The sequence below is a fragment of the Mustela putorius genome, unplaced genomic scaffold (genome assembly GCF_011764305.1).
Source record: "Mustela putorius furo isolate JIRA1106 unplaced genomic scaffold, ASM1176430v1.1 tig00003845_pilon_pilon_pilon, whole genome shotgun sequence".
In the NCBI taxonomy this organism is placed as follows: Eukaryota; Metazoa; Chordata; class Mammalia; order Carnivora; family Mustelidae; genus Mustela; species Mustela putorius.
This window is the reverse complement of record NW_025421998.1, coordinates 32,032,913-32,043,734: the sequence shown is the minus strand read 5'-3', so window position 1 is coordinate 32,043,734 and position 10,822 is coordinate 32,032,913. Positions and strand designations below refer to the sequence as shown.

The 10,822-nt window shown below is 33.4% G+C and overlaps 1 long non-coding RNA gene across 11 annotated transcripts in view; it reads right to left on the bottom strand.

Moving 5' to 3' along the window:
- Positions 1–868: 868 nt before the first annotated feature.
- LOC123387001 overlaps positions 869–10,822 on the bottom strand; it is a 319,566-nt gene continuing 309,612 nt past the window's right edge. For 10 of the 11 annotated variants that reach the window (XR_006601307.1, XR_006601305.1, XR_006601306.1 and 7 more), the window contains 2 exons: positions 2,498–2,592; positions 869–1,011 (listed from right to left, as the gene is read on the bottom strand). This is a non-coding gene — a long non-coding RNA (uncharacterized LOC123387001). Of the gene's footprint in view, positions 1,012–1,346; positions 1,895–2,497; positions 2,593–10,822 lie in introns of those variants that run through there. The other variant, XR_006601304.1, reaches the window with a different exon arrangement.

Genomic DNA, 10,822 nt, shown 5'->3' with positions numbered 1-10,822 from the left:
AAGGCCACTCCTTCAAGACTAGGAGAGAAAACTATTTTGTCCAATATATAGAAACACACAGAGTCAAGCAAAATGAAAAAACCAAGGAATACATCCCAAACAAAAGAACAAGATAAAACCTCAGAAAAAAAACCTCAAAGAAACAGAGGTAAGTAAATTACCTGATAAAGAGTTCAAAGTAATTGTTATGAAGATGCTTACAGAACTTGGGAGAAGAATGGATGAACATAGTGGGAACTTCAGTGAAGAGCTGAAAAATCTAAGTACCAAGCAGAAGTTACAGACATTAAGAGTACAGTAACTGAACTGAATTGGAAAAAAGGGGGTGGGGGGTTCAACAGCAGACTAGATAAAGTAGAAAAAAGGATCAGTGACCTAGAATACAAGGCAGTGAACCTTACCCAAACAGAGTAGCAAAAAGAAAAAAGAATTAAATTTGTAAAGGTAGTTTAAGGGACTTATGGGCAACATGAAGCAGAATAATACTTGCATTATAGGGGTCATGCAAGGAGAACAGAGAGAAAAGGAGAAACAAAACATTTAAAAAAAAATACTGCCTGAAAACTTCTCTAATTTGGGGAAGGAAACAGATACCCACATCCAAGAATTTCAGGGAGTTCCAAATAAAATGAACCTAAGAGTGAGCCACACCATGACACATTAGAATTAAAATGTCAAAAGTTTAAAAAAAGAGAGAATTTTTTTTTAAAAGGAAAGCATCCGTTATGTTTATTGTGAAATTTTTTTTTAATTTTTTATTTTTTATAAACATATATTTTTATCCCCAGGGGTACAGGTCTGTGAATCACCAGGTTTACACACTTCACAGCACTCACCAAAGCACATACCCCCCCCAATGTCCATAATCCCACCCCCTTAAAAAAAGAGAATTTTTAAAGTAACAAGAGAAAAATAATGTGTTACCTATGAGAAAACACCGTAAGACAATGAAGAGAGTTTTTAGAAGAAACTTTGCAGGCCAGAAGAGAGTGGAATGATATATTCAAAGTGCTGAAAGAAAAAACAAAACAAAACAAAACTTCCAACTAAGAATACTATACCTAGCAAGGTATCATTCAGAATTGAAAGAGAAATAGAATTCTCCAGACAAGCAAAAACTAAAGCAGCTCATCACCTCTAACCTAGCCTTACAAGAAATATTAAGGGACCTTCTTTGGGCTGAAAAGGCATTAATTAATAATAAACATATTAAAGTGTAGATCACACTGGTCAAGAAAGTAAAGGTAGTAGATAAGAACTTATAAGGCTAGGATAAAGGTTAAAAGTCAAAAGTAAAAACAAATGTAACTACAATACTCAGTTAAAAAATATCCAAAATTTTTTAAAAAATGTAAAATGTGACGTCAAAAACAGATGAAGCAGGAGTAAAAATACTGAGTGTGTTCAAACTTAAGTTGCTATCAACTTTAAAAAGACTGTTTTATTCATATATATACATGCGAGCTTCATTATATTTACATGGCAAAAACCTATAATAACTAAACAAAAGATAGTAAGAAAGTAATCTAAGCAGAACACTAAAGAGAGCCATCATATCACAAAGGGAAAGAGCAAGAAAATAAGAAACACAGAACTGCAAAACAGCCAGAAAACAATTAACAAATGGTAACAAGTACCTAACTATTAACAATTATTTTAAAGGTAAAAGAACTGATTTCTCTAATCAAAAGATACAGAATGGCTTAATGGATTAAACAACAGCAACAAAAATAAGATTCATCTATGTAATGCCCAGAAGAAACTAATTTCAGACATAAGGACACATAGAAACTAAAAATGAAGGAATAAAGAAAGATATTCCACACAAATGGAAACCAAAGGAGTGTTGGGGTGGCTAAACATACATCATACAAAACAGACTCTGAAACAAAGACTGTGATAAGACACACACACAAAAAAAAAGAAAAAGAAAAAAAGAAAAGCATTAATAATGATAAGGGTATCAATCCAACAAAAGCTTGTATTTATAAATATTTATGCACCCAAAAGAGAAGCACCTGAAATATAAAGCAAACATTAAGAGACATAAACAGAGAAATTGAAAGCAATATAGTAATATTAGGGGACTTTAATATACCACTTACATCAAAGGCTAGAGTATCTATACAGAAAATCAATAAGGAAATATCAAATTAAATGACACATAAGACCAGATGAAATTGATAGGTATATACAAAACACTTCCTCTAAAAGCAGCAGAATATACATTTCTCTCAAGTGCACATGGAACATTATTCAGGATAGATCACATATTAGGCCACTAAGTTAAGTTTCAATACATTTAAGAAGAATGAAATAAAGCATCTTTTCTGACCACAATGGCATGAAACTAGAAATCAATTATAAGAAATACAGGAAAAATTAAAATTATGTAGAGATTAAACTGCATGCTACTGAACAACCAATGGGTCAATAAAAAATTAAAGGGGAGATCAAAAAATACTCTGAGATATGTGAAAATGGAAATACAACTTACCAAAATCTATGAGATGTAGCAAAAGCAGTGCTAATACAGAAGTCCACAGCAATATAGGCTTATCTCAGGGGACAAGAACCATCTCAATAAGCAGTCTAAAGGAAAATCAAAAGAACAAATGAAGTCCAAAATTTTTAGAAGGAAAAAAGTAATAAATATCATAGCAGAAATAAATGAAAATGAGGCCAAAAAGACAATAGAAAAATCAATGAAACAAAGAACTGCTTCTTTGAAAATTTAAGCAAAATTGACAAACTTTCATCTACACTCACCACAAAAAAAGAAAGAAAACTTTAATAAATAAAATCAGAAATGGAAGACAAGTTACAAGTAATACTACAGAAATACAAAGGATTAGGGGTCCCTGAGGGGTACAGTCTGTTGAGAGTCGGACTCTTGATTTTGGCTCAAGTCATGATCTCAGGGTGGTAGGATCAAGCCTTGCATCAGGCTCCACATTCACTTCAGAGTCTGCTTGGGACTCTCTCCCTCTCCCTCTGCCCCTCCCCTCCATGCATGCTCAATCTCTCTAAAATAAAAAAATAAAATAAATCTTAAAAACAAGAAATACAAAGTATTATAAGATTAATATGAACAGTTATACCAACAAATTGGAAAACCTAGAAGAAATGGACAAATTCCTAAAACATAAAATCTTCCAAGACTGAATTATGAAGAAGTAGAAAATCTGAATAAACTGATTATTATTAAGGAGATTGAATCAGTAATCAAAGCCTCCCAACAAAAAATGAAACTCCCAGGCCAGACAGTTTTACTAGTGATTTCTACTAAGGATTTAAAGATGACTTAATATACTCATTTTCTCCAAATCTCCCAGAAAATGAGAGGAGAGAATACTTCTAAACTCATTTTATGAGGTCAACGTTACCCTAATACAAAAACCAGACAAGGACATCACAGAAGAAAAAAAAAAATTATAAGCCAATATCCCTGGTGAACATAGATGCAAATATCACCAACAAAATATTAGCAAACCAATTTAATCATACATTAAAGTAACATACAATGATAGTAAATGGGAGTTTACTATAGTGATATAAAGATGAATTAACTTCTGTTAATCTGTCTACTGATTTACCACATTAACAAATGAAGGATAAAAATTATATGATCATCTCAATAGATGCAGAAAAAGAATTTGATGAAGTTAACAACATTTATGATTTAAAACTCTCAACAAAGTGGGTAAATGTACCTCAACAAAATAAAGGCAATATATGACAAGCCCACAGCTAACATCATACTCAAAGGTGAAAAGCTGAAACATTTTACTCTTAAAAAAAGGAAAAAGACAAGGATACCCACTCTTGCTACTTTTATTCAACAAAGTACTGTAAGTATTAGCCAGGGAAATTAGGTAAGAAAAATAAATAGAAGGCATCCAAATTTATAAATTGTTTGTGGGCAACATGATTTTATATGTAAAAAAGCCTCAAGACTGCCAAAAACCTGTCCGAATGAAGAAACAAATTAGGTAAAACTACAGAGTATAAGATCAACATGCAATAATCTGTTGCATTTCTATACACTAGCAACAAACTATCACAATGAGAAATTAAGAAAAAAATTCTGTTTACAAATGCATCAAAAAGAATAAAATACCTTGGAATAAATTTAACCATAAAGTTGAAAGACCTATACACTGACAACTGTAAGATACTAATGAAAGAAATAAATGGAAATATATTCTGTGCTCACTGACTGGAAGAATTCATATTGTTAAAATATTCATATTACCCAAAATGATATTCAGGTTAAATGCAATCTCTATCAAAATCCCAATGACATTTTTTACAGAAATACAACAACCATAAAATTTGTATGGAGCCAAAAAGATCTCAAATAGCCAAAGCAATTCAGAGTAAGAACAAATGCTGAAAGCAGCATGCTCCTTGATTTCAAACTGTATTATAAACCTATAGTAATCAAAACAATATGGTATTGGCATATTGGTATCAAAACAATATGGCACACACACACACAAAAGACACACAGATCTATGGGACAGAATAGAGAGCCTAGAGCCTAGAGGTAAATCCATATATGGCCAATTAATTTACAACATGGTAGCCAAGAATATATAATGGGGAAAGGTCAGTTTCTTTAATAATCAGTATTTAAAAACAAACAAGCAAAACAGTATTTTTTAAAAAAACAGTATTTTAAAAACTGTGCAGCCACATGCAAAAGAATAAAATTAGACTAACATCTTACACCACACACAAAAATTAATTCAAAATGGATCACAACTTGAATTTAAGACCTGAAACTGAAAGAATCCTAAAAGAAAACATAAGCAGTAAGTTTCTTGACATCAATATTGGCAATTTTTTAATAATCTGACTCTAAAATTAAAGACAATCAAAGCAAAAATGAACAAATGGGACTACATCAAACTAAAACTTTCTACATAACAAAGTAAGCCATCACTAAAGTTAAAAAGCAATCTACTTGAATGGGAGAAAATATTTGCAAATCATATATCTGATGAAGGGTTAATATCCAAAATATATAAAGAACCCATACAACTCAACACCAAAACAATCTTTTTTAAATAGCCAGAGGATCTGAATAGACATTTTTCCAAAGAAAACATACAGATGACAACAAAAAAATTTCAGTTTCACTAATTATTACCAGAAAAATATAAATTAAAGCACAATGAGGTTCTATCCCACACCTACTAAAATGTCTATCATTAAGAAGAGAAGATATAACAAGTGTTTGTGAGGATGTGGAAAAAAGGGAAACTTCATGCACTATGGGTGGGAATGTAAATTGGTGCAGTCACTATGAAAAACAGTATGGATTACTTCAAAAAATTAAAAATAGCACTACCATATGATCCAGCAATTCTACTTCTGGATATTTATCCAAAGAAATTGAAAACACGAATTCAAAAAGATTGGCACTCCTATTTTCATTGTAACATTATTTACAATATACAAGATATGGAAACAATGTAATTGTCCATAAATGGATGAATGGATAAAGATGTGAGATATATATGTGTGTGTGTGCATGCATGTGTGTGTGTGTGTGTGTGTATCATATATATGTATAATGGAAAATAAAGATGTGATATATAGGGTGTGTGTGTGTGTGTGTGTGTGAAAATATATATATATATATAATGGAAAACAACTCAGCCATAAAAAAAGATGGAGTCCTGTCATTTGCTACCACATGGATGGAACCTGAGGGTACATGAGGTTATGCTAAGTGTAATAAGTCAGACAGAAAAAGATAAACATGATTTCACTCATATGTGGAATTTAAGACACAAAACAGATGAGTAAAGTGAAAAAAGAGAGAGAAGCAAACCAGGAAACTGACTCTTAAGCAAAGAAAACAAACTGATTACCAGAGTGGAGGGAGGATGGGTTAAATAGATGATGGGGATTAAGGAGTGCACTTGTGATGAGCACTGGATGTCATATGGAAGTAATGAATCACTATATTGCACACGAAACTAATATTACAATGTGTGTTAACTAACTGGAATTTAAATAAAAACTATTTAAAAAATGGCTGTACCATTTTTTATTCCCACTAGCAAAGAATTAGAGGTTCTTTTGTTCCACATACTCACCAGCATTTGGTGTTGTCTTAGATTTCATTCATTCTATTAGGTGTATCATAGAATCTTATTGCTGTTTTAATTTGCAATTTCCCAATGAAATATGAAGTTGAGCACCTCTTTTTTTAAAGATTTTATTCATTTATTTGAGAGACAGAGTGAGCAAGACAGAGAGTTAAGGATCAGGGGCAGAGGGACAGGGAGAAACAGACTCCCCTGCCGAGCAGGAAGCCTGATGTGGGGCTCAATTCCAGAACCCTGGAATCATGACCTGAGCTGAGGGCAGATGCTTAAACAACTGAGCCACCCAGGGACCCCTTGAGCATCTCTTTATAAGCTTATTTGCTATCTGTATATCTTCTTTGCTGAGGTGTCTGTTCACGTGGTTTGCCAGTTTTTATTTTGGGTTGTTCATTTTCTTAATATTGAGTTTTTAAGTGTTTCTGATATACTTTGGAGACAACTCCTATATTACCTATGAGCATTGTGAAGATTTTCTCCATATCTGTGGCTTATATTCTCATTTTCTTAAAAGGGTCTTTCACATGGGCGCCTGGGTGGCTCAGTGGGTTAAGCTGCTGCCTTCGGCTCAGGTCATGATCTCAGGGTCCTGGGATCGAGTCCCGCATCGGGCTCTCTGCTCAGCAGGGAGCCTGCTTCCTCCTCTCTCTCTCTCTCTGCCTGCCTCTCTGCCTACTCGTGATCTCTGTCTGTCAAATAAATAAATAAAATCTTTAAAAAAAAAAAAGGGTCTTTCACAGAGGAGAAGATTTTAATTTTAATGAACTCCAACTTACCATTTTTTTCTTTCTTGACTTTGGTTTGTATATAAAAAGGCATTACTAAACCCAAGGTCACTTTCTTTGTATTTTCTTTAAGTGTTATAGTTTGCATTGTATTTCTAGATTTATGATTAATTTTTAGTAAACTGTATGAAAGTCTAAGATTCTGCTGTGCTTGCTTACATGAGAATGTCCAGTAGTTCCAGCACCACTTACTAAAGACTAACATTTCTCCATCAAATTTTTGTCATGAATTGTCTTATTTCATTGTCTTAGTTCCTCTGTCAAAAATAAGTTGACTAATTTCTGTGGCTGTCTATTCTGTTTCATTATTCTATTTGTTCTTCCACCAGTACCATATGACCTCATTGACAATGGCTCTACAATAAGTCTTGAAGTCAGGTAGTGTCAGTCTCTTTGACTTAATTCTTCTTCAATATTGTCTGGCTATTCTAGGTTTTTACATTTATATACTAACTTTCAAATAAATTTGTCAATATCCATAAAATAATTTTCTGGGGTTTTAATTGGGATTGTATTGAATCTATACATGAAGTTAGGAAGAACTGACAACAGTACTGAATTTTCTACCTATGAACATAGAGTATCTTTACATTTCCTTAGATATTCTTTGATTTTCTATGTCAGAGTTTTCTAGTTTTTCTCTTATAAATCTGGTATGGATTTTGTTAGATTTATATCTAAGTATTTCATTTTTGAACTACAATTAGTGTTTATTTTTCATTTCCATATAAACAATTTTTTCTTATTAATTTCAAATACAGTTTGTTCATTGCTGATATACAGGAAAGCAAATGACTTTTTTATATTAACCTTGTGTCCTGCAACTTTAATCACTTATTAGATCTAGGAGTTGTTTTTTTGATTCTCTGGGATTTTATACATAACCAATTATGTCATCTATGAACAAAGATAATCTTATTTCCTCTCTCCCAATCTGTATACTTTTTATTTCATTTTCTTGTCTTATTGCATTAATTAGAACTTCCTAGTTAATGTTGAATAGGAGTAGTGAGAGGAAACATCTTGCCTTTTCCTATTCTTGGGGAGGAAGTTTCTAGTTTCTAGTCATTAAATGTGGTGCTAGCTATAGGTTTTTTGGAGATGTTGTTTATCAAGTTGGAAAATTTCCTCTATCTTAGTAGTTTGCTCAGTTTTCATCATAAAGTGATGTTATATTTTTCAAATACTTTCTCTGCATCTATTGATATAATTATATGATTTTTCTCTTCTAGCTTATTGTAAGTTAATATTAATCAATATTGGAATTTTGTATACCTATGATAAATCCCACTTGATCATATTAAATAATTCTTTTTATACATTATTGGGTTTAATTTGCTAATATTTTGTTCAGAATATTTGCACATAAAGTTCATAAAACATATTGGTCTAGAGTGTTCCTCCCTTTTAATATGTTTGTTTGGTTTTGGTACTGAAGTGTATCTTAAAATCATAATCTGATTTCAGAATCCGTGGTTTTTGTTTTTTTTTAAAGATTTTATTATTTATTCGACAGAGAGAGATCACAAATAGGCAGAGAGGCAGGCAGAGAGAGGGAGAGAGAGGAGGAAGCAGGATCCCTGCTGAGCAGAAAGCCCGATGCAGGACTCGATCCCAGGACCCTGAGATCATGACCTGAGCCGAAGGCAGCGGCTTAACCCACTGAGCCACCCAGGCGCCCCAGAATCCGTGGTTTTAACTACTATATTCTACACCTAAATGGGGCTGATACTATATTCTACTATCCCACTAAGGAAATGGATTTTCATTTTAATCAATTCAAATTTAAGTACTATACTCTACCATCTGAATGGGTTGAGTTATTTTTTATTTTTTATTTTTATTTTTTGTAAACATATAATGTATTTTTAGCCTAGGGGTACAGGTCTGTGAATTGCCAGGTTTACACATTTCACAGCACTCACCATAGCACATACCCACTCAATGTCTATGACCTCACCACCCTCTCCCTTCCCCCCTCCTCCCAAACCCCCTCAGTTTGTTTTGTAAGATTAAGAGTCTCTTATGGTTTGTCTCCCTCCCAATCCCATCTTGTTTCATTTATTCTTTTCCCAAACCCCCCACGTTGCATCTCCACTTCCTCATATCAGGGAGATCATATGATAGTTGTCTTTCTCTGATTGACTTATTTTTTTTTTAAGATTTTATTTATTTATTTGACAGACAGAGATCACAAGTAGGCAGAGAGACAGGCAGAGAGAGAGAGAGGAGGAAGCAGGCTTTCCGCGGAGCAGACAGCCCGATGCGGGGCTCGATCCCAGGACCCTAGAATCATGACCTGAGCCAAAGGCAGAGGCCCTAACCCACTGAGCCACCCAGGTGCCCCCCGATTGACTTATTTTGCTAAGCATAATACCCTCTAGTTCCATCCACATCATTGCAAATGGCAAGATTTGATTTCTTTTGATGGCTGCATAGTATTCCATTGTGTGTGTGTGTATATATATATATATATATATATACACACCACATCTTCTTTATCCATTCATCTGTTGATGGACATCTAGGTTCTTTCCATAGTTTGGCCATTGTGGACATTGCTGCTATAAACATTCGGGTGCATGTGCCCCTTCAGATCACTACGTTTGTATCTGTAGGGTAAATACCCAGTAGTACAATTGCTGAGTTATAGGGTAACTCTATTTTCAACTTTTTGAGGAACCTCCATGCTGTTTTCCAGAGTGGTTGCACCAGCTTGCATTCCCACCAACAGTGTAGGAGGGTTCCCCTTTCTCTGCATCCTAGCCAGCATCTGTCATTTCCTGATTTGTTAATTTTAGCCATTCTGACTGGTGTGAGGTGGTATCTCATTGTGGTTTTGATTTGTATTTCCCTGATGCCGTGTGATGTGGAGCATTTCTTCATGTGTCTGTTGGCCATCTGGATGTCTTCTTTGCAGAAATGTCTGTTTATGTCCTCTGCCCATTTCTTGATTGGATTATTTGTTCTTTGGGTGTTGAGTTTGCTAAACTCTTTATAGATTTTGGATACTAGCCCTTTATCTGATATGTCATTTGCAAATATGGGTTGAGTTTTAACACAACTTTCTATCACGAACAAGCATTATTAAGTGTTTTCACATATATTGTCACATTTTGTTGAATCACATAGGAGGAGAAAAGATAATCCCAAAAGAAATAAGCAAATTTATCTTAATTCTAAAATGAGTATAATAATAAAAAAACTCTCATGAGTTTTTTTATGAGGAATAAACTATGTGATGAATGATAAACACTTAAAGTACTTAAACACTTCACATAAATGTGTTTTAAGGTGATTGTAATATCACAATTGAATTCTTTTGTGCTCTAAATCAGTATCTATACTATTAGACATTTCTGCTTAGATGATGGATTAGTTCTTCAGAATCTGTCTTTTCCAAAGTTAAATCTCTATTTCCATTCCTAAAACCTTGATACCTTTTTCTTCCATATTACCATTCTCTTTTAAAAGTTTATAAGCTGACCTAGACATCAATCTATAAAGAAAGTAACTATGGAGTTACTTTCTTTATATCTCCTTTACTCAAAACCAATTGAGGAAATCCTGCCTTAGTTTCTTCCCCAATTTTCTAGAACCCTACTCATATGCTCTATTGTGGTGCCATTTGTTTTAATTAATTTGCTTTATTTATTTTGATTTAATTAAATTTTAATTCTCCACACTGTTTCCCTTAACTATGGAAAGAACTACCTAGGGCATCTCATTACTTTCATTTTTTCACTCAACCAATATTATACACTGCTGCCAGAATTGTATTTCTGACTAAGGTCAAGACTATACTTCAGTAGTATATTAATTTAATAGGTCATCTCATCATCTATTTTAATTATAGCATTCAACAGCTTTAGCAAGCTACACAGCCTGGCCACATATCTAGCCACTTATCTTCTCACC